The sequence below is a fragment of the Anopheles arabiensis genome, chromosome 2 (genome assembly GCF_016920715.1).
Source record: "Anopheles arabiensis isolate DONGOLA chromosome 2, AaraD3, whole genome shotgun sequence".
Classification (NCBI taxonomy): Eukaryota; Metazoa; Arthropoda; class Insecta; order Diptera; family Culicidae; genus Anopheles; species Anopheles arabiensis.
In genome coordinates, this window is record NC_053517.1 from 89,753,679 (window position 1) to 89,781,315 (window position 27,637).

Genomic DNA, 27,637 nt, shown 5'->3' on the forward strand with positions numbered 1-27,637 from the left:
TGTACACCCGGATTGTAACGGTACGCACCGGTCGAGTTTGTGACTTTGTGAAAACAGCAACAAACAAGCAGCCAGGGGGGGGGGGGGGGTGGAAATGAAGCAACCAAACCGAGGTTTTTGCAAAACTTTGTCTCACGTGAATGATATTCTGCCTCTGTTTCTGCTCTTTCCCCGTTTGTTTGGCTTCTACAAGGCCTGAAGGGTTCGCTGGAACAACCCACATGGACCTATCAGCCGCGCACCGATGGGGTAGTCCGGCTCGCTTTGGACAGATTACGCTCGCCAAGTAGTTTTCGGTCGGTTTGAGGTTTAACTGACGACCCGAAACTCTTCCTCCCCTCCTAAGGTCTTTCCCGGGGGTTTTGTTTTGGAGGTTAACTCTCGCCGGTGCTGGGTCAGTGTGGTATACACCGGCCCGGCCCTTCTTCGGTGCAAACCTTTTCGCATTCTCACACAGCGCGCAGGCCGGAGCAGAGATTACCGCAAAACTAAAACCCTCTTTCAACCTTGCACCCTTTTTTTTGCCCTGAACCATGCTCCCGCTGGTCACAGGTCACCTTGCAGGCTTTTCCCGAACACAGGAGTATCTTACACCTGCACCCAGTTTTGGTGACGGGTTTTGCCCAACGGTCTCAAACTCTTCCTTTACCTGCCTTACTACCCATCCCTAGTTGAGGTTTTTATCGTTTGTCGTGCGGCTGAGCCGTGGGAGCCCGCTTCATCGAGCTCGGTTCGGAGTCCGTGACGCCAGCCTTTTGCAGGGTTTCGTACATCGTCGGAAAGGATTTTTGCTTCGCTCGTGAAAATCTCCCCCGGCGGCCATACACTCCCCATCTCCGGACATGCAGCAGGCAAAAAGACCTTACTTGCACATCTCATACTTGTTCCCTCTATCTCTCACCCTGATTGTTGGTCATCATCTTCGGCCTTCCTCAGTGGGCTGCGCTGGCGAGGACCCGAGCGGGCACTTCATAAAACCGACATTATGCAAATGAGTCACATGAGTGGTTGGTTGGTTAGTTTGAACCGTAAGCAGGACCACACTCAAGAGCTGACCGCACCGAGGCCTGCTCGAGTGTTTGTGTATGCGCGCGCTCTTACTCTGTTTCTCTCTGTTGGCCTCTGTCGAAACACTGGCAGGGTGGGAATATAATCAGAAAAGTGTATGTGTGGCGTAAAGACGAGAGCGCCACGGGCATAACCCATCCAGCAAAAAACTTCCCCACGAAGTGGCAGGACGTCCGAGGGAAAGGTGCGAGGACAAATATGCGAAATTCTAATGCACGATCATGAAGTTATAAGCTAAAGAATCGAGAGGCAGGAATAAATTACGGATTGGATTAAGTGGTTACGGGTGGCTGATCCTCTTTTTAGAGAACCGAGCGCCGTACCGGAGCACCGAGCAGCGGGGCCAGAAGGTTTCGCCAGCCGGCCAAGCATTTGCAGCAGTACCGGCAGCAGCTATATTTCAAGGAGTTTCCTTCAACCCTAGGACGAGGACGCAGCCGTTGGAAGCTGCTAAAACGAAGGGGGTCACGCAAGCCACACGGAGGCAACTCTTCGGATGAGACTTCGGAGAGTAATTAGAACCGAAACTGCATTTATCTCGTCGTGGCCAGGACTTTTGATTTTGATTCCCAGTGCTTTGCGGCAAGGGCAAGCGGCGAGTGCTACGGGCCCACGGGCGAGCGGGAAACCTCGAAAGAGAAGTTTTTCTGGTGCACGCTTTTGGGCGGTGGTCTTTTTGTGTACCCACCCAAAAACCCCCCGGTCCAAAGCGCGCACTCGGCTGCCGGGTTGGCCTGAATGACGCCTAATCTATGACAGCTGAGAACTGCAACTTTTTATCCTTGCACATGCGACAGGACGGACAGGCGGGGCTTCTGGGTCCCGTGCCTTGTCGGATACGGCAAAGCCCGGACACCGAAGTCGTTATGCTGGATTTGATATTCCATTGTGTGTGTGTGTTCGGTTGTGTGGCTCGGAGATTGCTGATTTGATTTCTCATTGATTGGCAGTAAAAAGTCGGTCGTTCTTCTAATTGCGCTCGATTGTCGCTCTCCTCGGCGCGGGTGGGTGGCAGTTATTTATGGTGAAGTTTTAAATATGGTCTGGGGCAATTGGAAAATGTGGCAGTTGTATGTTGGGATATGCCGGAATGCAGATTGCAAAATTTGCCGTTTCGGCTTAATTAATCTGTGTGTTGCGGGCAATTGACTGCGATAAATTAATTCTTGCTTTTGTCAATGGAAACATTTCACAATTTCAGTTTGTGCTTCAACAAAAGCGTTGGGCGTGGTTGGGTTGGTGTTTATTGAAAGAGACATTGAAACTTATTTAGTAACTACCATCAAAATGTTTTGCAAACGGTTCTTAACTGAAACAAAGCTTGTTTAATTGATAATTTTCAAAATAATCATAACTTCTTTACTGTTCTAGTCGTACACCGTTGGAACCCACTCATGCCTACTGAAGGAATGCTGATCATTTGAGCCTTAACTTTTGCGCAACAACAAAAAAAAACAGAATATTAGAACCAAAACGACTTTGCTGTGGTTAGTAGAGATGAGTTTGTGTACTATGAAACATACAGAAAAAAACGCACTCAGAACAAAACGAGGCTTTGCTTGTGGCTACGACTTTTAGATAGTTGAACCGAGTTGGTTGTATTTCATGTTTACCAAATTCCTACTGGCGGCGAGGCGAACGTTTGCGTTCATTTTATGATTCCAATTGCCGGAGTCCGAGGGCTGAAGTTTCATTCGTGGCCGCGAGGTTTGGTTTTGTGTCGGTGAGAAACGGAGCAAAAAAAATCTCCCGCACGGGGGTATAAAGTAGAGGTGGTCCTCGTGCCGCTTTCAAGTACGGAGTACGGGAGGTTGTGCAGAAGCACAAGTGAACATTCGTGTGCAGTACGGTAAATTTTATTACTGCCGCAGCAAAAGGACAAGCTTTTATCTTCAGCAAAGATAGATTATGTTGTTCTTTTACTCCTCCGTGCAGGAGACACTGGTGCACGTGGTGGCCTGGATCGGTCGTATTTTTTGTTGTTGTTTACTCCGCCTTTTCCCACTATCGCACATCGCAACCAACAACAACTTCAATTGTGGTCGGCGGGTGTGCGTTTGCTTTCTCCCACACATACACACTCATACACGTTTGAAAAGTATGTGAGCTGAGCTTTTGGCGTGGCATTTTTTTTAAATCTTCTGTGGTGACACACAGAGAAACAGAGAGAGAGAGAGAGAGGCGGCTAGCACTCCAGAAATCTTTTAAACCACGTGCAAGGACGCGTGCCACCGTCGCTGTGTGTAGCCTAAAGGTGGGAAAGAATTCTGTCTTCCGATGCCGGTTTGGTTTTGCGCTGCTTTTATCGGTCCCACCACGGCGAGAATGCCTGCGCCCTGGGCTCAAGGGATAAACGAAAAACCGACGTCCACGGGAAGGGAAATTGAACAAAAAGCGTTACAATAAATCATACCACATAAACGGGGAAACTCGTGTGTACGGCTGTATGTGGTCTGTGTGTGAATGTTTGGTGCGGTGGTAATCCTTCGTCAAAAAACGAACGAAAAAGCCCCCTCCCCCCGCCTTCCACCACAATCACACACAACTGCGAAAAGGATATCCTTCATTGCGGTGACAAAAGCTTTCGAAGCATAAAAAGGTGTGTAAGTGTGTGCAAGTGTCGTGTCGGTTTCATGTTTTACAGTACCCACGGCACCTGTGTGGAATGGGTAGGAATGAATACACCAGGAACCTAGTATTAGATGTATGCAGTGATAATAACCTTGCATCGGTGTTTGTTTAAGAAATACGGCTATGAAGGTTGGAAGTGGAAACGAATGGTATTTATTACAGATTGATAGCCGCAACTGCCAAACTGTAAGAAATTCTCACAACAATAGATTTTTTTTTGTGTGTTTTTTTGTGATTTTTCTTGTATTACATTTGAGATGTGAAAATTTAATCTTTTGGTTTCGTTGCTTTTTGTAAATGTTGTGCCATTTGTGTTTCAAATGATAAACGTCAAAATTTGAAGAGAAGAAATAGTTTGATTTCTTAAATTCAGCCCTGTTCAATTTTATTTTCCTAACTTTTAAACGTTGTCCTTGTGTGAATGGATGGAACAGTGACCGCTCCCGAAATTTGCTCTGTGGAAACGATCACTTTCCTATCCCGATGCGATGCTTTGCCGTATTAAAAAGTATTTAAACATCAGAGCACAAAACACCAAACCTTGTTGTGTTGGCAGAGCTGCAAAACAAATCCGAAAAAGATTCATCCTCATCATCGTGGGCCCCATTCGGAGGAAAGAGCGCTCTCGTCACATCCTCTCCACCCTGAAGATGGTTCTAAATCTCTCATCCCCCCCCCCCCTCCCGAATTATACGTTACCGGGCATTACCTACGCGCCCTCAACTGTCCCTCCCAAGGGAATTTATGTTTCACCGTTTTATATCACGGTTCAGCCTCCGATGGTCCTGCTCCGGCAGGGCTGCGAGAAAGCCGAGGAGAAAACGTAAAAGCGTAAGGAAACCTGTTCCCGGTTTTGATCCTCTTTTAATTGAAAATATTTATTTGCTCAAAAGCACATTTTTCGGCTGGTGTATAGAAAGTGTATTCTTCATCCTTCGGTGCTCCATCGCCATGATTTAAGCCGCCGGACCGGGGAAAGGCACGGTGTGGTGTGTCCCCTTTGGGGAGAGGCCCGAAGAAAGAGAGGTTGGGGTGGGCAGGGCACACAATATTTGAGAAAGGTTGAGCCCTTCGGGCAAGCTGACACTTTCCGTATTTTGCTTCCGGCACAGCACTGAAGCATTGGACGAGTGAGTGTGTGTGTGTGTATGAGTGTTTAATTGTGCTGCCGGGGCGAATCGGGCAGAGGGCGCTTAGGACCGAGATGCTCAGGATATATACATTTGGCGCTCAAACGCATCACCCTCGTTAGTGGGATGGTTCTGAGGTGGGGTGGGAGAAAGACTTAATCCCTACCCTTCGCTGCCACCAATTTGTAGCGCCACTGTGGTCGTCGTTGTTCTTGCTGCTCCAATCCGTCTCCTCACATTGTGTGGCCCGCAGCCGACGGAAGATGGGATGTGGTTGGCCAGTTGGTGGTGAGTATTTCATCATAATTTTTCGTCTGAAATAAACGCTAGACAAAACACCTGCCTTATCGTTTTGCTCGTTTTTTTTCTTATTCTTTTTTGTTGTTGTTGCTTTTCCGGGGGATGAAAATATGATAGGGAATGTGCTTAGGCTTGTTCAATTGTAAAACCCTCCGGCGTCATCGTTGAGGCTCCTGGGCCCGTGGTCCAATGAAGCTGTAGGATGAGGCTCAGTGAATGGTAGAAAAGACGGCTACGACCGCTTTAGAGGCACAAACACTCACACACACACACACACATCCAGGGAGACTGATGAGACCGAATCGCTACCGAATGACCTGTCCGGGAGTGTTAAGCCCCGACACAACCGAGAAAGCATTGGGGAATGTGCTGAAAATGCGTTGTGTGCTATTTTCTCATCTAAAACGCATTAAATGAAATATTTTGAGCGCTATTTTCTCTTGGTTCTGTTTTGGTTTGTCAGCGCTCTGCCGCTTTACTGGAAGAGTCGGTAAGAGCTACGATTGGTGACAGCAGCATTTCAATGGTTCGCTTTACTTAACAGATAAACGGCGATAAAGTGACGAATCATTTTGCAATTGTATACTTGTGGAAGGATTTGCAGTAGGATCAGCGACCGTGGGTAGAATGGTTGGGCTTTTGGTCAGGAATAATATCTTTACATTTGTATACGGTGTACCATACATATTGGTTATAATTTTGTGTTGTTTTTATTTAATTTTTTTCTTCTAAAAAGATTAAAAGTTGAGGTGAATTTTTGAAAGGTTGAACATTTTAATTTTTGCTGTGATGTCTGCCTTGCTTGAGGGATTGTAGAGTGCCTTTTAAGCATTACAAGAAGGCTAGTAGCATATAAATCATTGCAGTTATTTTCCGAGTTTAGATGTACTGCTCAATTCATCGAGAAATGGTAATAGAATTGTGCATTGAAAGGCATGATCGTGTCCTTAAACAGATTGTGCGGTAATATCTAAAATATTTGGTTAACCAAACCTAATCATCAAAATAGATACTCGCTAACATGATATCAAAGGTAGTGATTTTAGGTCGTTCATCTCTTTTGCCAAGATAAGCAAGCGATTAAATGTCTCTGATTCCTTTAACCACTCACAACCAAACGAACTGTTAATAGCTGATGCTGCACTTGGCGAGTTACTTATCGAGTAGTTAATTTATGTTATCTCTATCGCTGACGATTGTTGCTTTCGTTTTACGGTGGGCCCAAACGTAACGGTGGTGGCACCTTAACTACTTCCCGCCCAGCTCCACCAACAGCTGTGTAGCGCTGGTGACATAATTTGCACAATCGTTAATAAGCTTCTCGGAATCGGTTCCACGAACTGCTGGCGGCTTTCACCCCAACTTAAACGCCATTTCCGTCGATTCGTTTCATCGTCGATCAGCGAAAATCAGGGAGGCTCGCGCACTCCACGGCAGCAGCAGTGTGCAGTAGTGAGTAAGCGCTCTTTGATTTGTCTGTTTATCTAGTCGCTGAACCTAATCCCTATTTACTTTCAGCCGCACTTCAATGGTGCGATAAGCCGTGCATGAATTTGCTGGAAAAGCTCATCCTGGAAAAGTGGTTTCTGTGGTGTGAGTGTGTGTGTGTGTATGTGCGGTTCTTCAGAAAGGCTTTTATCTGCAACCGGATTCGCCCCAATCCCCGCCCAGAAGTGAAGCGATTACCGCAGCGAACCGGAAACGACATTTAGCGAGTGAATTATTTTATTGCGGATAACAAATTGTTTTACCGGCGTAAAACCGGGAGACCGTTACAACGCGCTACACGACTGCAGAGTTGTCGCGCAAATTCTGCAACAAAACTTGTCCACAATACAAAACTGCAGACGTCGGGCAGATTGCTGGAGGGAACCACCACGGTGATGCTGTCTTGTTAGATCCGAGCAGCGGTTATTTTTTTTTTGTCGGTTATCTCGAATGAATATTGCTGGCGCTGGTTGTGCGAGGCTTTTTAACTGCACGAGAGCAACAATTTGCTCTCGTTATTAGATTTACTTCCCGGCGATGGGCGTGTATTCGAGATGTGCTGTAGAGAGGGCCATTTACAAGACAGAATGAGGTTAGAGTGCTGCCGAGTTCTACTACGGGGGAACGTATTTTGCCAGCTCATCACAACCGATTGGGCAGCAGTTGGTCTAATGTTGTGCAGTGATTCCAGTCCAGTACGGCAGAGCGTTAAAGAGTATGAATGGTGGGGAGGCAGTACAAGAGATCAAACGATGTCATAAATAAGGATGCAATCGTTCGTCACAAACGTACAATGATAGTGATAAATGTGACTCTATGTCGTTTAAGTTTCGGTAGTGGTAGAAGAATGTGTAATAAAAATAGCACCAACATTAAGACAATAATAATAACAAAATCAAAAATAGAAAAAAAATCTTATCCTTATTCGCACCATCACTTCCGGCAAGCAGTCACTGACCCTTTACGAAAGCCTGTTAATTAAAATCAAATATCTCCGGCACTATTTATCGGGTATGTAAAGGGAGAAGAGAAAAGAAAATCTCGCACAACAACATGTCCGGATCGGGAGCAAACATCGGTCTCCATGCAACGGTGTGTGTTGTGCACCGACATCAAGGGTGTCAAGTCAAGTGCCAATCTCAGCCGGTGGTCGTCGTAGTTTGTAGACGCGCTTCCGCAGGCACTCATGAATCGTGCCGTACTACATACACATACACACATACGAGTGGCATTTCTGCTTGTGGAAGAATTTGTTCCGCAACCAGGCAGGCACACGCCGGATGTTGAGATGCAGCCAACCAGCAACGGGGTTGTGTGTACGCTTGCCGAGTTTTCCTGACCAGTGGACTGGTGCATGGTTTTTGACTTGCCCGTGTGTGTGTGTGTGTCTGTGTGCGCAAGCCTTTGCTTATGAATATGCGAAACCACAAAGCTCTCCGCGAACGAGCACGGCCACCCTGGGTCAAGTGGCCGCTGTGGCCGTAGCGTCGAAGCTGCAGGGCGGCCGTTGCCGTCGGCAGGTTTACACGCTTCCGTTGGCCCGGTACGCATGGGTGAAAGGTTAAAATCGGAGCCCGCCACTGCTAGGCACCGCAGTAATAAAATCCTGCTCACGTACGCGCACCGCTGTGTCGCTCTGTCTCGCTGCACGCACGCACGCACCCAATGAGGATGCATCGCGGATGCATGCGGTACAGCGCAGGCACCATGATCACGATGCCCCGGTGATGGATGGGTGCCGCTGGTGCAGGTATACTTACCTGTGAGCTGGTATGCCAATGGAAAGTTTCTGTAAGCTCCCTGGTAGTAGCGCCACATATGGTGTTGATGCATTGAGTAGCATAGGCGGTGTGGGTGGGGATACATTTTTCATTCTACTGGGCACCTTCAAGCAAAAACCGGTGGTTTCGCACCAAACGTACCGGCCCAAGTTGCAATATTGACGCAAGCCAGTCTGCTGCCCGGGCGGCTTTAATTAGATGACGGTGGCCGTTTGTAGCGGCACTTATTGTGCGTTGTAATAGCAAAATTGTCTGTCCTGGCTTTGGATGGTGTTGCCTTGTCAGGGATTGAATCTACTTGCTCATACTCATGGGTGGGATCGGAACGCCAGTTAACATGCCAGTGACTTTCAGTCATCGGTAAAAGTTAGGGGGAAAGCTTATTGTCTAGGGCTTTTAATTGGCATGGCACACAAAGGGGGGTTTCAAACCGAGCTTCTTACGCATTCTATCTTGTTTGACGTGAAATACCTTTATGTGTAATCCCAGTATAGTTGTGAAATGTACCTGATTGATCGTTTTAGCTACAGAAAAGAATTGTAATCATCACCAATTTTTGAGATTTTTCTTTAATGCTTGCCCGGACCTTTTATTTCTATTATTTAAAAACTTTTGTCTTCAGTAGAAAACATTATTTTTTTGCTAGTCATTTATGCACTCTTTAATGTTAACTGTTTGTATTCCAGAAATTTTGATAACATGTCTAATAATAAGTAAAGTCTCCTATGATATGGAATGTCTTTACGTTGAATTATTCCTGAAAAGGAAAATTTTGACGCTCCCATAATTACTCCACAATGTTTTTATTTCTTTCCAAGCTGAATCCTTCCCTTAGAATGCCTTAGTCTAATTTCGTAGAATCACGTGCAAATGGATACCAACATTTTCCTGAAATAATTGAATAACAGTTGCTAGAAATCTTTCATTTTATTTTCAAAGGATCATATAACCCTTCTAAATGGTTTGAAGCTTAATTTTTCACATTTGATACGGTTAGTTCATGGGTCTCCAAACTACGGCCCGCGGGCCTTTACTGCGGCGGCCGGCAATGACTGGGTAAAGGTTAAATTAAATAGCTTTCTTTTCTGACTAACCAATCAATTTTTTTTTAATTCTGAAAGACGAAAATCAAGCTTCATTCAAAGAAAGCTCCAGAAATTTTATACAATTTGTTAGTATTTTCTTATTAAAACGAGATTTGAACTTCCACTCATTCTAAAGGTAGCATCAAAATGGCCCTCAACAATGTTGATTGTGAAGCAATGCGGCCCGCGAACTGCAAAGTTTGGAGACCCCTGGCTTAGTTAGTTGCCCTCACACTAGACCTGTAATATTCATTCTTAGTACTGTAAGATTTGATGTTTAAACTATTGAGAAGTTCAATGAATTCATCAGCCTTAAAACAAGATATTTTCTGAAAACCCAATAATTAATAAGGTTGCAAACCATCTTGCATACGCAATCGTTTCTGTGTTATATTGCTCCCCCCACCCCCTAGCATTGGTTGCGGTATGCCAGCCACAACTTACCGCAATATATTGCCACTTAAAATTTTTCTTTGATGTAGCAAATGCGAACTGTGCCGGGCGAACCGGATGTAAAATAATTGACCATTCATTGCAAAACCATCCCGCACAAGGTGCATAATGACACGAGCCAAGATGATTGCAGTAATTACACATCCTGTCCAGTAGCAGCAGCAGCACACTTGGTGGGGTGGTTTTCGGATGAAATGAAGGATGCGAGCATAAGTGGAAGGAGCATATTGTGCATTAAGGTGAAGAAAATTCTCCTTCACTAACTCAATACCGGATCATACACGCAAGGTGAGAGAGAGATAGAGAGAGAGATTGAGTGAGAAAGAGAGAAAGAGAGATAAAGAGAAGGAGGGAATCAAAGAAAGAAAGGAAAAGGTGATTGGCTTTAGCGTTTCCCTACCGTGCTAAACTGCATTCGGCCCTCTCATCCTCCGGGTGGACAGTGCTTAACTTTCAGGAAGTAAGCTTGAAGAAGTTGCTCCATCCCGTTCCGGGGGTGTTCCCGGCGCAAACAGCTCTCAGCCAGCTCGGTGCCGGGACCGGAAAGCATCAAACGAAATCGTCTCGACGGTTTTGAGTTGCTTTCGGGCTCGTTAACTCGCCCTGCCCCTGTTGTCCTGGGTTATGGGTATGGGTATAGCTACATATATCGGTCGGCAACACGGTTTCCGAGAGTTACCGGGAGACCAAATGTAATTAAAATTGAATCCTAGCTCTTAACGTTTAATCTGTACCGAAGCGAATCAACCAACCGCAGTGAAATGTGAGGGAGTGAGTGTGTGAGAGTGAAGGGTATGTGTCGGTTGGTGTGGTACGGTCGGCTTGATAGCGTCGCCCCATCGATCCTTCCTTTAACAGCCGGAAATGCGGGAGCAGTTGCGACGTCTTCGGTGGGCGTGCGGTAGAAGCTCACAATGTGTGTCATTAAAATGGAAATGGAAACATATTTAATTTCCCAGTCCCATTATGTGTTATTACTTCTTAAATAGTTTTATTGTTGTGGTGTGGTTTTGCGCTGGTGTGCGGGCTTTCTGTTCTGTATGCAAATCGGAGAAGTTTGAAGGAGCTCTCAGCGCGTCCGACCGAGAACTTGGTGTTTAAACTCCTTTCCTGGCGGGTCCTGGAGATTGTTGTCTGAGGATAGTGGGAAGGTTTCACCGGTCGAAGGGAAACGCTCGTTAGCCGTGTCGAGGACAGTTTCGCCAGCAAATTATCTCAAGTGTACGGTGTATCATGAAGATCTTGAAGAAGGATTTTTTCCATTTCAAAGGTTTTACATGTGTCTTTTGATGTGAACATAACTACCTGCAATTTTTGTTGCACATGATTCAGACGTTGATGATAATTGTGTCCATACAATGGATGATGTCCTTCGTGCAACTAAGGCAATTGTTCTTTATTTTGTTCAAGAATATTTGCAAAAAGTACTCGAAATTCTTTAACCGACTCTTCATTTCTTTGCCACTGTAGCTACATTTCCCAATTGATTTAAATGATTTCTACTCAACGGGGTCTGATTGGTTGATGGTAAGGCAAAACTAACATGTTGAACCAGAAGAAGGTAGGTCTGGCCACAAGTCCGTTAGCAACTCTCCCGTTTGGGTCGGACTATGGAGGGAAAGTTTTCGAGTGCCATAAATTATACCGCTGATCTTTCTCTCCCATTCTCTCTATCCTACCCAAATCAAACGGTCAGTTTGGGGTCGATTGGGAGGAGCATCATACTACGAACGAGTGGATCAGTTTGGAAGAAGAAGTGGATACAGTGGTATGCTACTGTGTGTGCCCTGTCTTTGCAGAGGGGAATACTCTTCAAAGGCAATTATGGTACCGGGCTGCTGGTAAAGTTCGGAAATGGTATGATTCGACTTCCACAAAACAACTGCCTGATCAAAACTGATTTCCGCCCCAAATTCTCTGCCATTCTCTTCCAACGCATGCTTTCCATCGTCAGTGTAGAAATATGGATACAGCATCATCAACCACAATCAGCAAACCCTAAATGCGAGCGTGAAAGAACAAGTTTGAAGTCTGTGGACCTTTCCGAGAAAGATATATCCGGTCACCGGTCTGATTTTGTACGCCTGATGATGATTTTATTTCTTGTCAGTTTTTGGTCAAGTTTTGGAACGTTTCTATGTGCAAGTAGTCTGGGATGATATCTTAATGCTGCAAAGCGGGAAAACATCGCGGTGCAAACGATCTAACCTCACATCAAAAACACACTGCTTGCATAACGGTTGTGTCATTTAGAGAAGATTCACTAATCGCTGCGCTGCGCTCCACTGCTGCCCAGTTTGGCAGCACAACATTTGCAGATGCAGAACCGGCAGGATACCGCATTTATGAGCATTGCGGTGTCGATGTTTATTGGCTAGCGGTAAACGGTTACGTCCAGTGACAAGAAGTCGTATGCAGATGGATTTATAATTGGAGTATCGTAAAGGAATAAGTTTTTTTCCGAACAAGTTGATGGTTTGTGCATCGAGCGTAGGAAAGTGTTTTAGTTTCACCAGGCAAGAACTCAACGATCTAAAACTCTAGAAGCTTGCTTGTATGCGCTCCGGGTGTGTTTGTCACAGCTCAATTCATTCGGGGACCAAACCCTTCGTAAAATCCGATGTACGATGGTTCCCATCTGACCCAAACATCACTGCACCATCGCTGTCATCTGACCTGTTCCTTCTTCAATCCACTGTGCTACGGACGGTCTGGGCAGTACTCGGGATCAAGATTTATCACTACGGAGGAGTAGGATTGGTAGCGGTTGGAGTGGTAGTGACAGAAATTTATATCGTCCAGAGCCCATCGTCCGCGCTTACCAACCGTGTGGCACTGGATCGACAGTGGTGCGGTGCGCCAAGACCCGAACCAAATAATAAACGCGAATAGTGATTTCGTGGGCGAGCATCCGTGGTGGCCTTCCGGCGGCGGCGAGCTGGCCTTTCGGCTGTGGACGCAAACAATCGTAGCAATGTTTCTTCGTACATCAAAGTGTCATTCGTTTCGGGGGCTGTTTTGTCGGGATTTGGGCCGTGTGAATTCTCACGGCTGCCAAGCTGGGACGTGACAGCGCGCGTTGTTGGGCCGACCGTTGGCGTGAATTGAAATGTTGTTCATGGTTTAATGAACCTCAGTAGCGGGATCCGAGCCGTCGTACAGTTTAGTTGGCTGTCGTTTATGTGGGAGGTGGCAGGAAGGATCTAGAATGGGATAGATAATACTTAAATGAATGAATATGTGATTGTTTTTGCTACAAGCAGTGTTATATATTGAAAGCATTGATGACACACATCAGGAGAGATTCACTTACTCAGTTTTGAAGAAGCAAGCTTAAATAGACACAATGGCTAAACTAATTAATATCACTTTCATAGAGTATGTTGAAAAACTCTTACGGTGCATATGCCATACCAATACAACGGAGTTGGTCTCATTTACGGGGCTTCCTCGTTGATGTGTATCCCTTTCGGATGAGCACATATGCTCGAACCTGTACAAACGAACATTTCGTACCAGTTTTCTATGTCTGGCAAAAACGGTGTACAACTCTAATGCTCCCTGTATAGCTCGCGGGGTTTCCCCCGCGGGCACATAGAATGCATGCGATACACCCAGCCTCACGGCCAAAGTAGCGCAATGTAAATGGTGTAATTGAATTCATTTAATTTCCTCCGTGCAACTTCGAGAAACATGAGCACAATTGCGGTACCAAAAGTATGCAGCACGGTAGCGGTGGCTGGATGTTGCCGCCTAACTTTGACGAACAGCGTCGTTGAACGGCTCCGTTTGCCCCCGACATCTTGAGCACGAGCGGAATGTCGGTTGGATTGGTTGCTGATGGAAGCAAACATCCTTCTCACTGCTCGCAGGATCATAGTAGTGCAGCAGTTTTGTAATTTCGCTTTAGCAACGTAAGCAACAAATGAGCACATGCAACGAAAATGGTGCAATGTGATGTGGAGAGGTGTGCCGGTGTAACAGAGTGAGTGTTATTTTTGACAGACAAATGAATCAAAAAACGTTTCCTGACTTGGCTTGCAGTCTTGTCAGGATGTGTTTGTGTGTGTCGTTTATTTGATGCAACCATCGTTATTATAGTGCAAGTTGCTAGCACTTCGTGTTGAATCATGCATGACATGTAGCTGAGTGATATGAGCCTTTAGTAATGATCATTATATGTCAGTGTGAATATGCTCTACCGCTCACAAAACCCCGTGCAGATGTACCACAACTATGCGCAACGTCAGTTTATTTACAGGATACAATTTGAGAAACCGACCCACCGACCTGCTTGGGCATCATTTTTCGTCAGGCTTTTCCGTAGCAAATTGCTCAAACTTTTTGCAGAAGATGACTTTTGCTCATGAATCGCGACCTGTGCACGGCCGATGGACTCATGCGGTTGATGCTTATGATGTCTAAAGTGAATGAATTGTTAACCATTGCAAATGATGCGAACCGCGCCCACGAAGACGTTGCGAAAATAAATTAAGCCAAAAGTTGATGTTGATTTGCCCTCGCTCTCGTTAGCGGGGTGAACGGCGAGACAGTGGAATGATCAGCATACAGCAGATTCAACATTTATCAGCGGGCAAAGAATAAATGCATTTTCACAGTGCGAAACGGCGAGGGTGCAGAAATATGACATATTTTTGGTATTTCCCATCAAGAGCGCGCCGGCAGACGTCGGGGAACCGCAATACCGCAAACAGCACGTTGCCCGGCTTCTTTAGTTTGGCTTATGTTCATGCGAATGATTCGCTCAACCCGGCCGCTCCAAACCTTTCCAGTTGGTAGTGGTAATTGCAATCGAGTGAAATGAGCTTTTGCCGCTTATGAAATCTACCACCACCAATCTGCTGCCCAGGAGCTGTGGCCAAGTGAAGTGCGATAAACTACGCGAACACACGAGCAAACAGCGAAATGAGAAAACACCGGCCCGAGAAAACTTCGCCCTGGCCAATTCCCCGGCCGTACCACTCGGGCGTGCACTGTTTGTTAAACATAATTTCGTTTCAAAAGAAGATAAATAGACGCGCGACTAGGTGGACTGGTTTGAGGGTGGGCGTAAAGATGGGAGGCATCTCAAAGAAGAGGATGGTGCGATAACGAAAAATCAAGTGCTCGAGAAAGCTGCCGGAAAGGAGTGAGCAGCGAGTTCGAGCAGGCTTATCAGGCGAGGCATTTTGCGTAAAGGAACAGAGCTTCAGCCAAGTCAAGAAGAAGTCGTACTACGCTTCATTTCTTCGACACATCTAACGTTTGCTTAAGCAAACAAGGGCGACACGAGTGAAGTACTCTTTGTGCACCCTTGACAAAATTCAGTTCCCAAAATATGCTGACTGACGAGTGAAACGCATTGACAATTATGTACCCATTATCGGCATTATGATTTGCAGGCAAACTGGTTCTATGACGCCCTGTTTAGTCAACCTGTTCCGGCATTCAAAGTGAGTCTCTTTAAGCCTCTTTCATCTGCTGACGTAACCCGTTTTGAATGAAATGCAATTCATCCCACTCCCACCTACCTTTCACCCTGTACCACAGCTAACCGCAAAGCGTAGTTAAACGAATAAATTTTCACCACAACTTTGAACAACTCCACAATTCTCTGGTCAGTGTGCCTCTTGCACCAACGGGTAAGATGCTGGATGCTGGATACCCTGATTCGCACCAAGATTGTGTCAGGCAGTGAAGTGGGCCCTCTGTTTTCCAGCTTCGAACTCAAGATGGTGTTGGCTGCAAGGCCGTGGGTTGAAAATTAGTACCCAGATGGACCCCCGGAATGGTTTGAGTGAACAATTTACACTCTTTTGCGGGGGAGGCAGTGACCGGGAGGCGGGTCAGGATTTACCTCAAGATTTATTATCGTCTAAATATTAAATTCTAAATACTTTCGACGCTGAAAGCCCGGGCGCAAGAGACGACCGGGCCGAATCCATGTTGAAATCGAGACAATCTGAGATTCCATGTTTGCAAGCTTGTATGAGCGAGCGGGCCCAACCCGCTTGCTCTGGAGCACTGCTGCAGCAGCAAACTTGCAAACACCCATCCAAGTACGGAAGAGAAAAGTGCAGACAGTGCTGTTCCTGTCTTCCGGCCATCTTCAGTAATTAATTGTACTTTGTGCAGTTTTGTACGTCGGGCACTATTGCAGGACGGTACCGCTTGAATACGCGCGCGGTTGGGCGGTTTGCTGAATCTTGAAATCCTAGGATCTGCAGTAACTTGTTCCTGAAAACAGAAAGAAACATGTTTTTTGCGTTCTTCATCTCGAAAAGAGTTAGAACATTATGTTGTAGACCGTATTGCCCAATATTGTATTTTGTGCTACAACTTTCGGTATTATATTGGAATGTGTTCTCTAAAACGCGTATTGCGTCAAGCTGCCGGTACTTTAGATAAGAGGCTCCAAACCTCTGAAATACCAAATCTCATTATCCGTCCCCAAGTGGTGACACGCTGGCAGTCGAACGGGGCAACCAAAATGCCATTAGCCCGTCGATTGTCGCCGTGGCTCTCAGCCGCATCTTTCGGAGTTTTGTGTCTCGTGCACGAAGCGGCAGGCGCGTCAACCTGCGAACTTAATGGGTAACGCCGGTTATCGACCGGCACCACTGGACTGTTGGGAGCCACAGAAGAGGCCCCACAAGAGTCGGTACTTGGGTGGGTGATGCGGTGTGTATTAGCAAGTCTGCAACTACATCAATTGTCACTTTGTGAGCTCATTTGTGGCCATTTGAACCTGAGCCGCCGAACCGTCCCCACGCGTTAGGCTTCGTTCCGTGATGCACTGGTGATGATCAAGGCACAGTTGTCGTCCCGAAAGACGAAACACGCGCAGCGGCGAGTGCGCTCGGTGCGAGTAGAATTAATTTTCTCACATCCTAATTAATCACATGAAATGTGCTGAATCGGGTGACATGCATAAGTCATGATGCCGTTGTCGCGTTTACACACGCTGGAAGTTCATACGAGATCCATCCATTGCTCGGCCGCAGGGCTGTCAGTTTCCAGTGTCGGTGAAAGTTGTAAAAGTGTGTGTTTGGTACAATTTGATCCCTATGGAGTCAGGCCAAGCCAGGGAAGAGTGCATCGATTGAGTGCCAATTGAAATTTTAAATGGCAACGTTTCGTTGGTAGCTTTAGCTGCCCAGAAGTGACCCCGTCCTGACCGGTCTTTGCTCTTTGGTGGTGAAATATCACACTACCGTTCACTAGCGTTTTGGATCCGTGCATCCTCCCGCGTGCATCGTTGATAGCGGTGGGCTTTCCCTAGCTCCCACAGGAGTCAGGAAGCTAATTAGCGATGGGTCAGTTAATTGATTTCGCGGGCGAGGCTGTGACAGCAGCAATGAGTTATTTTGTAACACAGTGGGGCGTGCTCGATGCGTGGTTTCGGTTGATTAGGGATTTAGTTATTTGGGAGTTTGAATAGAATTAATTTCATGCGATACCTTTCGATAATAAAATTTAATAAAAGGCTTTATAACACAACTGATCCCAAAAGCGAACAACTCGCTTATCTTCCAACTCGATCGAATACTATCAATCAATCAACGATATGAATGTGCCCGTTTTACTAATTGCGGCACATTAATGATCATAATGCCAGCGAACTGTTTGAGACCACTTTACCATTCACGGCTTCATCATTACTGTTGACTAAGCTTCGACGCTCCCTTCCTCATTGCCACTGTGCACCGCGGGTACGAGATTGTCCAACGATTACGATTGCCCATTTTCTTCGCATTTACATTTGTTCGTCCGTGGGTTCGTCGGTTTGGGACACGTACCGGCCGCGAACTGCCTGCTGATAAACATCAGCTAGCCAGTATTGGAGATTGCAGTACACGAGCGCAGGACCACCATTCCATGACCCAGGAACACAGCAGGATCCTTTATTGATTAGTCAGTAGTTTTCGGTTTACGATCGATCGGTGAAACTGTTTCGTTTGTGCGACTGCTGGCACTTCCTAGCCGACTGCCCACACCCAAGGGGAGGGGAATGAATTGCGTTCGCTTAATGATTGCATTTGGTACGAGCCACGACAACCCAGGATTTCGCTTATCAATGTCACAGTTTCACAGCAGGGGCTCACGGGCATCCCCGGGTATTAGTTGCAGGCTTTCTGCGTCGCCGTAGGCTTCTCCCGCCCGCCTCCGCCATGATGTGGAGTGGCAAACGTGTCGTCTCGCGCACACGGGTATCTCCAACGGCGGAAGCGCATTGCAGCGCACGCACTGCCACGCAGGTAGCCGGGAATCGTGGTGAAGCGTTGCTAACACCACCCTGCTGCTGGGAAGGAAGGAAGCCGGTTAGTCTGAAAGCGATAGCATGTTTGCTGGCTTTCGAGCTGTCAAGCATACATGTGGATGTGGGAATTTACGTATGTATGTGTGTGCTAATAGGGGACAACTCGTGGGCCGTAATTATATGTGTGCCCTGCCAGCAAATAGTGACGGTAATTATGCGATGCAATATTGACAATCTATCAAAAACAGGGGGATGATTAGCGAGCCCGTGCCTGCTTGCGGACTGGCAGCGTACTGGCTCTCTTCGAATCGAGGCTTCAATGCGTTACGGGGGCGATTGACAGCCAGTAAAGCGGGTTTTGAATCAATAGAAAAAGCGCACGATTGATAGGTGTCTTTTCGTTGTTCATTTTAATTACCATACTCAAATAGGGTTGTAGTTACTTTCGGGTCGCCACTATCATTTGCCGCAACTTGCTACGGTTTGTGTATTGGTGTATAGACGGTATGCTTTGGTGCCTATTTTAGTGATTAAAACATAAGGGGTAAGTATTACATAAATAATATGAGACATTTTTGTATTGTACAATCTTATTGGCATTGGGTTGATATTGTTGATTATTAGATAGAAATGCCAGATGTTAAAATATTTTCAAAACAATCACTTCCAAACTATTCATTTAATCTTATAAACTTCCAATGTTTACAAAATACATTATATCCCGAAGAGGGAACAATTTATACATAATAACCTAAAACAGCAAAACAACAAGAACCAGAAAGTCAAAAAACAACAAAACTAACTATGTAACAAACCCACAACCTCTGATGAACATAAATACCAACCATCACCAATTTTAGTACGTTCAATTTGATCGGATTATCAGGATAAGACTCTTCCTTCAAATCCAAATTCTAATTTCTTCATTCATGAGCCGACACTCCATGCTCATGCTCCATGCGCATGGAGTGCAAGCCAAAGGCTGTTCTGTTCCAACACTTGGCAGTAAGGATAGTTCGTAACAGAATTCCATGATCGTATGGACGATCGGTTGTCCGTACAGTACGCATCGAAAAGTTGTCACTTCAGCTCAGCATAGGCTAGCAAAACGATGACCTTCCAACATAGTTTGAAGACCATTGTGTTCAACGCGCGTTCGATCACATTGCAGTTTTATCCTTGTACCGGCATGTTAGGGTGCGTTGTAACATAAAACAGAAATACATTATTTGTCTCGATTGAACGATCATGATGAAAGTCCATTCTTGTTTGTCATTGCATGAGCTAATGTGTCGTCTATCAGGAAATCGCCGTTTTATGATAAAGCTCCATCGACTGTAAACAATTCTATTTTCTTTCTTTGAAACAACGGCAACAATGCATGAAACCTCATTCCATCTTACCCAACATTTCCCAATGTGATGTAATGCCAAACACTCTAAGCTACTTAACAGAATCAACCTACACAACGCTAATCCACGTTGATTTCATGAATCAGCACCTCTCCGTGAATCGCGTGATTTGAATGGAAGTGCTTCGATCAGCTTCAATTACCTTCAGTCACATCGCCTTGATCTCATTACTCTCCGGCACCGATTGAACGCTTTCATTCCCTCCACTTAACGACTGCCGTACAATTGATATTTACACCTACTTCAGCAATTTCACTACCGTCGAGCGATTGCTCTTTTCTGGTCTGGTGAAAAGAAAACCGTCAAGCATTTAATCTTACGCGTGAAAGAGGTGGTACGATTAGAGTGTCTGCCATTTGCCAAAGGGGGGGGGGGGTAACGCCTCCTGTTCAGGCTTCCCATTTACCATATGACAATTGGCAAAAACGAAAGCATCCATCGAAGGGTAATGATGGCAATCGGTATCACGGTGGTGTACTACAATTTCGGAAATACTTTGACTCGTTAAAGTTAACAATGCCGAACGCATAAAAGAGAAGGTACCGGATGAATGGGAAGCACACATGAAACGTAAATGGATTGAGCAAGCCCACTTCTACTGTTTTTGTACTTCTGTGTGGAATGAATGTACAGGGTGGATTGCTTCCAGTCGATGCCAAACCGCCTATACGGTGCGTGTTTCATGGTTTAAAGTAAGGTTGTCTTTAAGAAGCGGCGTGATGCGTGTGTGAAAAACATACTCGTAATGACCTATCATCAAGCGCTTCGCCGAAGTGTCCATCGTTGGGAATCTGCCGGCCTTTGCAGAGTGGTTTAATCGAAAGTAGGAACGCATTGATTGCTGGTCAGCTCCGGAGCGGTGCCGTTTGAAGAAAATGGTCTACATTTGTGCGAGCACTGCAGCAAATCCCCGAGCACCAATCACGCATGCTACCAACCCCACTTTATACGTCCAGTTCAAACAAAACATCATTATCCTTAGCACAATTCTTGGCACCGTTCAAGGAGGCAGTGTTTTTCACTCTTCCTATCTTCCCGATTCTCTTGTCCTAGCTTCGCTCCGACATCTTCTGGATGTGGGATTGCTCCTGCTAGGCAATTCAAAACGATGAAGGAACACATTGAAACACCTTTTTTGTGTGTGTGTATACATGCGTGCGTCTGTGTGCGTGCCACTCTGTTGGTATTATCCACTCCATCATCCATCTCACCGAGCACATCATCCCTGGGTGGATGATGCCGGACGACAGCTAATGGTCCGATGAGCTACGAGGGGGGCCACGGGCTTCTAACGTTCTTCTCGAGTGCGAACGTGAACTGATAGTGGACGATTTTTTGATGCTCCTGGGAAACTTTCATTTTGAAGAGGATCCCCCCCCCCCTCCTTGACATCCGCTCTTCGCCGAGTGACTTTAACACCCCTGGACGGGGGACGGTCCTGAAGCTCACCCTGCCTTGGACGGGCAATGATGACGACGTTTATCATCAAAGGCATAACAATAAAATCGTACAAAATGATCGCCCGGTTACACTTCACACTGCTGCCGCTCGAAACCGCTCCCTGTGAAGGAAGTGCGACCATTTGCGACCTTCACCGCTCGCTGCTCAGCAGCAGCAGCAGCGGCAGGCACGTCCTATTCTTCTCGGGGAATAAGGGTGATAGAAATTATGGCACAAAAAGTAGGATAGACAAACCGAAAAGCCGAACTGAAGAACTGCCATCTCTGCCGCCGTTTTTACGCGCCTGACGACGACTACTTACGTCTTTTGCTTAAGAACTCCCGGGTGGCGAGGAATGCAGGGGAAGGGAGGGGGGAAGAAAGAAAGCGTTTGGAAGGAAGACAATTCCCGGGCAATATCACACGGGGCCACTGGAGACCGGCTGGGGACTCGCAGCGATTACCGGGGCGACGAATGACCACTTCTGCTGACGTAGATCGGAAAAAGTAATCTCACCGGTTTGAAGTGATGTGTATTCTTCGGGTTTCCATTTCCTCCCTCTCTGGCTGTGGTTAGAATTAAGCCAAACCGAACGCAGCCCCATGCTGCTGACGGTCGGACAGCTGGAAACGATTTCTAACGAGCCCATCTCGATAAGAGTCCGAGAGTGATTTATCTCGCAAGACAATGGGAGACAAACTGGTGCCCTATGTTCTGGAGGGTGACGGGTGGGTGGAGGATTCTGAGGTCCGGCAGGCTTGGGGCGGGAGACTTCGGCACCCAAAGAGTGGGCCCTTCCTTTAACACATATGTCCCCGAGATTCACCACTCGCAAGACCTTTACCACCCCGTCGGGCTGTTGGTCAACAACGTGCTTCGCGTTGGGGTGGACGTTTGCTCTTATTAAAACTTCTGCCACTTGAAGAATTGGGCATGAGGTGTGAGGGGAGTTGGTGGAAACCTTGAAGGACAGTATTCCGATTATTTTTTCGACTTCAGCTACTGCTGGTCCACCCTGCGTGTGTACTAGCTGGTGGAGTGTGAAAGGGGCCATACCCCAGCTTCATTCCTTTTCGGGTGAATAAAGTTCGGTACAGTACTCGTGACGCCTTTCGCAACGACACTGGGTGTTGTGTAAAGTAAACTAGCTCGCCTGAGTTCGGAATCTCATAACGTCCAATTATGATGCTAAACTCCTCAAGTATATTATTTCATATCTGTCACTTAAATATGTGTGGCACCGTTCGCCTGGAACTGGTGGTCTCACCGTGGAGCAGTATCCCATACTTCAGTAGGGAAAGAGAGAGAGAGAAAGAGATATAGAGTAGGATAAAAGTGTTCTGCCCCGTCTCCCGACGGGCAACACACAGTTATGCGTGTCAAAGTATATCCTGTGACAAGCACAAACACACGCACACACACACATGGTCATGGTCATGGTGTACGTACAGCAGCTGTTACAGGCCGCTCTGTTTTGGGCTGCAATGTACTCGGTCGTTCAAGCAATGTTTAACTTCCTGTCCGAGGCAAGTGGACACTTTCGGTATGAAAATGAACTCTGGGGGGGGGGCGAGTTATGAAATATGAGCTCGATCAGCACAGTGTTTAACCGGACACACCCATACCACTTACTATGAAGGAGCTCTGGCGACCAAAGCTAGTCCAAAAGTACCAGTGGTAATGGCTATTAGTAGTGTCTGTGTGTGTGTTTGGAGAAAATCGGCTTCAGCCTAATTGCGTTCAAGATTTGTTCGCATTTCTTCGCAGCAGAGCAATGGTACCAATGCCCATATATTATTACACCCTTGGTTTGCATGTGTTTAATGTGTGCTCTCTCCACTAGATTACACATGCCGCCGGAATGGTCGATAAATTAAATGTCCCATTCACCGAGAGCACAAACAAAAAGAAAAAGATAACAGAAAAAAAAACTAAACACACGAAAGGTGTAAATTTAATTTACACTTCTCTTTCGCTTAGAACCCACAAACACCCGGGCATTCCCGGGGCGACCTTATCTTTCCCAGCGCGCTAGGGATGTGCTTTTATCCTCCGAACACAAGAATGGACGAATTTTCACTAATAGAAAACGAGTTCTTTTGTGTCGAATCGGTAATGTAATGGGACTGCTCACACATGCACACACGTGCAGCGAAAAAAAAGGGGGAGGAAAATAAGGCTACGAGTGTGGCAAAACGGTTGAAAAAGCAACAAAAACAAGGAAAAGACCCTCCACTCCTCTTTCGTTGCTCCCACCAAACCTGTTTTATAAAGCGCTAAAGGATTAATACCACCTACAAAGTATTACCCCGGCACCAACAAAAACCATCATATCAGCGCCCGAAAGTATACTCTCATTGCCATTTCCCCCCCCGGTAACACAATGGCCTATTGTTACTTGGCCTTTTGCATTCGGTGCTTTCCGTTGATAGTTTCTGGACTTTTTTTTACTGCCCTTCTGCCATGGCTTTTTGTAGTATGCGTGTGTGTGTGTGTGTGCATGTGGCCCATTTGCCGCTTTACGTCCCGGTTTATGATACGTTTTCGCAAGCATGCCAACTGAATTGAGCTTTCAGACACCGCCCGCCAGCCTCGGTAATTGGCTTCCCGGTCCTCCACGGCCGCTCAATGAGCCCTCCACAATGGGTGCTTGGAAGCAAAAACAAGAGACTCCGTGGGGGAGATCGGGTAGGGGAGTTAGCAATCTGGCCTAGGATGCGCCCGGCTGGCCGGCCGGTGATGATGAGACGATGGGGCCAATGATCATGCCATCCTCCCGTACGAACCTGAGATAGGAAAACTTTAATGAAACCTAGCGAAGGTACCTATTTTTGGTTTTAAAACAATTTCTATGTTCAACCGATCCCCAGTAGAAGAATTTGATAAAAACCACTCCACCCTCTCTCTCTCTCTTTCTCTCTCCCTCTTTCTCTGCATTCTGCCGAACCCGGGACCCTCTCCGGGTGCCATTTCTTTTCCGCTGGGCGATAGGGCAAAAGGGGTTCCCCTCTTCCTGTTTTCCTTCCCGTTTGCCGGGCTCCATTTGCACAGTGTGTGTGTGTGTGTGTGCGGCTGTGCGTGTATGTTTTGTTCTAGGTTAGAAGTTTTTGTTTCGGCGGATCGGGTCATCTTGTGCCGGCGTTGCTATTTCCAGTGAGCCTTTCTGTTACCGGGACCTACAAAAAGGGATTTCCTTTAGCCACAACGAGCTAATGCACAGACCGCAGACTACGCACTGGGGGCTCCAGCCCAAATGGAGGTGGAGAATGTTTTGCATACCTTTCGGAGTATGCGTGTGTGTGTGGTTGCTTGAGAGCAGATTAAACATCCTTGCTGCTGAAGATGTGCGTTTTAGATAGTGATTTTATTTTTAACTTCAAATTAAAATGTTTCGAAACTTTGGCATAAACATTTCCAACGCCATTAGCCAACACGGGAACGGGTGTAATAGGATGCTGCGATGCGAACGATATGCACCTCAGGGTGAACGTCATTAAGCTTGAAGTCATTATGTTATGGTGATACGAGAAAAATGTTTCAAAAATAGCTAGTATCAAACCCTCAAACACATCAAGCGATCTTTGTGAGTGAGCCATCCCATTTGATTAACTATTAAACTCTTTGTTAAGGCATACAAAAAACTCACAAAAGTGAAATGAAGTGTTTAAAAGCTGAACACGTTTAGACATGAATTGAGTTTGAGTTTTGTGACCGTTGTATCAAGGCATCTTGCATTGCATTGCTCTCATTGCATCTCGATTTGAGCTACAAACTATCAATCAGAAGAAAAAAATACTCCGGGTAATATAAATGATTTAAAAACAAGGTTTGCAGCTTTTCAAATAAAAAAGTTTAATAGAAAACAAAGGCAAAATTTTGAAATACAACGTACTAAAAATAATTTGAATTTATACGTTTAATTCTATTTTTCCAGCATTTACACGCATACAATTTATATTGTTTTTCTTGCCAACTCCACAAGACACGTATCTACGATCATTGGCCGTTCGATTAAAAGCATCTTACGGAAGAAGCCACAAAACTATCCGAACTATTTCAAAAGAGATTACCAACCCCGTTCGACAACAACGGGGCAGCATCACCTATCGAGACCGGAACTGGTAAAACCATCGCCAAGCAAACGAGCAGCAGCTGCTGCTGCAGCAAAAACTACGCACCAAGAAATGCAATCCTCACCTAAACAACGGCCCAAGTGGGCAAGCGGGGGTGCTTCCTTGCGGCAGGAAGTCTGCTTTTTAATTGTCGCTGGTCGTCGCCCCTCCCCGCTCGTTGATACCCACAGGCATTGCCGTCACTCTGTGCCAACGTGTGCCGTACGGAAGACCTCACTTGCGTAAACGCTGTGGTCAGTTGTGAAAGCTTTGTGTTGTTCTAATCTTCATTGCTAAATTTAACACCATCTCGCCCACAAGCTCTCTTTCTGGTGTTCTTCTGCCCTCCTGCCTATCGTTTCCCATTTCCAATGTACGAACGTGTTGCAATTTTCTTTCCCCCCCCATAATAAACGCACTTTTGCAAAGTATTCTAATTTTAATAAATCTGCCTTTCCCATGTGCAGGCAACACTGCTCGTGGGCTCGAGCCTTTGCTGGTGCGAAAAGCACGCGAGGGGTGGTTCGGGTGTTAGCAACACCACAAACGAACCCGGCTGACTGGAAAAGGGTGAAGAGGGTAGCAAAGTTTTACCCCTTTTACGCCTTAAGTGCACGCAAACCACCCGCGCCAACCTCTCTTTAGGGCTACCGCCGTCGCCGCTCCTTGTGCTCGCTCGGTATTGCTCGCTCTCGCACTGGGCCCACTGGTGGGTTCGGTCGTTTGAAGTTGGGAAAATATTCAAATTAATATCTTTACCATAACCGTAGCTCTCGTTGCCCGCACGCCTTTAGAGTTTACCCGTTGTGGACGGGTGTACAAGTTCGGCTATGTATCTTACAACCTCCAGCACACTCCCCCCGACAGCGGTATGCATGTGAGTGGAGAATAATTTCATTTACCCAACAAGGCAGCCCCGGCTCTCTGCAGAGCTCTGCTTCAAGGGAAAAGGTGTACACCGACAGTACTGAGCACAAACTTTACCGCAATTACCTCCTTTTTGGCCGTACGCATACCACCACCACCACCACCACAATCATCTCAGAAACTCTGTCCAGAAAGGGGACTTCTTCATCTGTTGTGAAGAAAGTGTTTGCGTGTGAGTGAATGTGTGTTGGGTGGTAATTTAATTCCTATAAAAGTAAGTGTTAAATGTTTCGAAAAGATTAATCTGGGAAAGTTTAAATGAATTAAGTAAATTTATTTCTAATTTGAATCACGAGCCCGGTCTGCTTCTAGCGAAAGGGGGAGTTGCCTTTTGCTCTCGACGACTTATGGCGAAAGTCCTTATCCCCCGCCGTCCTCCAAAGCCGTCCTCTTCCCATCGGGTTGATCTTTTCGGGATCACGGACTCCTTAATATCTCTCAATAAGTCAAGCCACCCGACCGGCCGGGCAAGCTCGACTCGTGCGATGAAATAAAGGCCAATCGTGAAACACTAAACCCTCCGTGGCATTCGTCTCACTTCTGACCATTTAGCGGCCATCCGTAAGGTAGTTAAAAAGGGAGATTATTGTTTCCTTCTTCTCCCACCCCCCCCCCCCCACCCACCCGTGTTCGACGGTAGGCCGTGAAGAATTTTTCTCCCCCAAATTCGCACGATTTGCCCATTTCCGGTTGCATTGGCCGCAGTTACATCGGGTGGCTTTACTGGTAACTGGTCACGTTTGTACCAAACCCGACACGCTAGCCAAATAGGAAAAGTGCCGAAGAAAGGAACGATATAAATAAGCGAACTGAATGCCCCAAACCCCGGAGCAGATTACCATTGTAACACGCCGGGGAAGCGTGACATAAGCGCGAGGGTGAAAGGAAATGGATTATTGTCGCATATTTTTCGTGAGCGGGCGCGCGCCTCCAAAACGATGGGAAGGTGTTAGAATTCATAAATGTCAGGCCATTAAAAAAGTTTTATCTTTTGCAAAGAGCAGCACCCACCCGCCGCCTGCTCTCCGTCGCTCGTTTGACTTTCTTCCAGGTTTTGCTTTGAAGGTGCTGCGAACTGGGCATGTTGCGTTTTGTAAAGCTTTTGTTTTGTACGGCGACGCTCGTTCGTCCGTTTCCATCATGGCAAAGAAGGTTCCAGTTTTACGTGACAATATTATGTGCTTTATTCGTTGGGATGGAGAGGTGGAGAGATTTTTCTTTCGAGCGCTGTACTTTCCCAGCAGTTCTTCTCCTTAACTGAGCGAACGCTGGAGAGGCGGAAAATATTTATGCTAACGAGAACATTTCAATCCCATTCACACCGGCTCGAAATTCATCGCAATGTGAAACGGTTTCTCTTGCGTGGCACACGCAGACACACGCGCAAAACAGTATGTTGACAGGGCCCAAACAGAAAAACGGCCCAAAACGGTTGCTTTATTAGGGGTTTAAACGTATGAAAAGGGTGTTTTTTAATTTGTTGTTTTTTTTCAGCTCGTTTGCTATATTACACTGATCTATTTGCTCACTAATTGTTATTCTCCTGTTGT

The 27,637-nt window shown here is 46.4% G+C and overlaps 1 protein-coding gene across 11 annotated transcripts in view; it reads left to right on the plus strand.

Moving 5' to 3' along the window:
• The window catches only part of LOC120896128 (RNA-binding protein Musashi homolog Rbp6), a 592,490-nt gene that overhangs the window by 217,019 nt on the left and 347,834 nt on the right, over positions 1–27,637 (plus strand). The window lies entirely within an intron of this gene.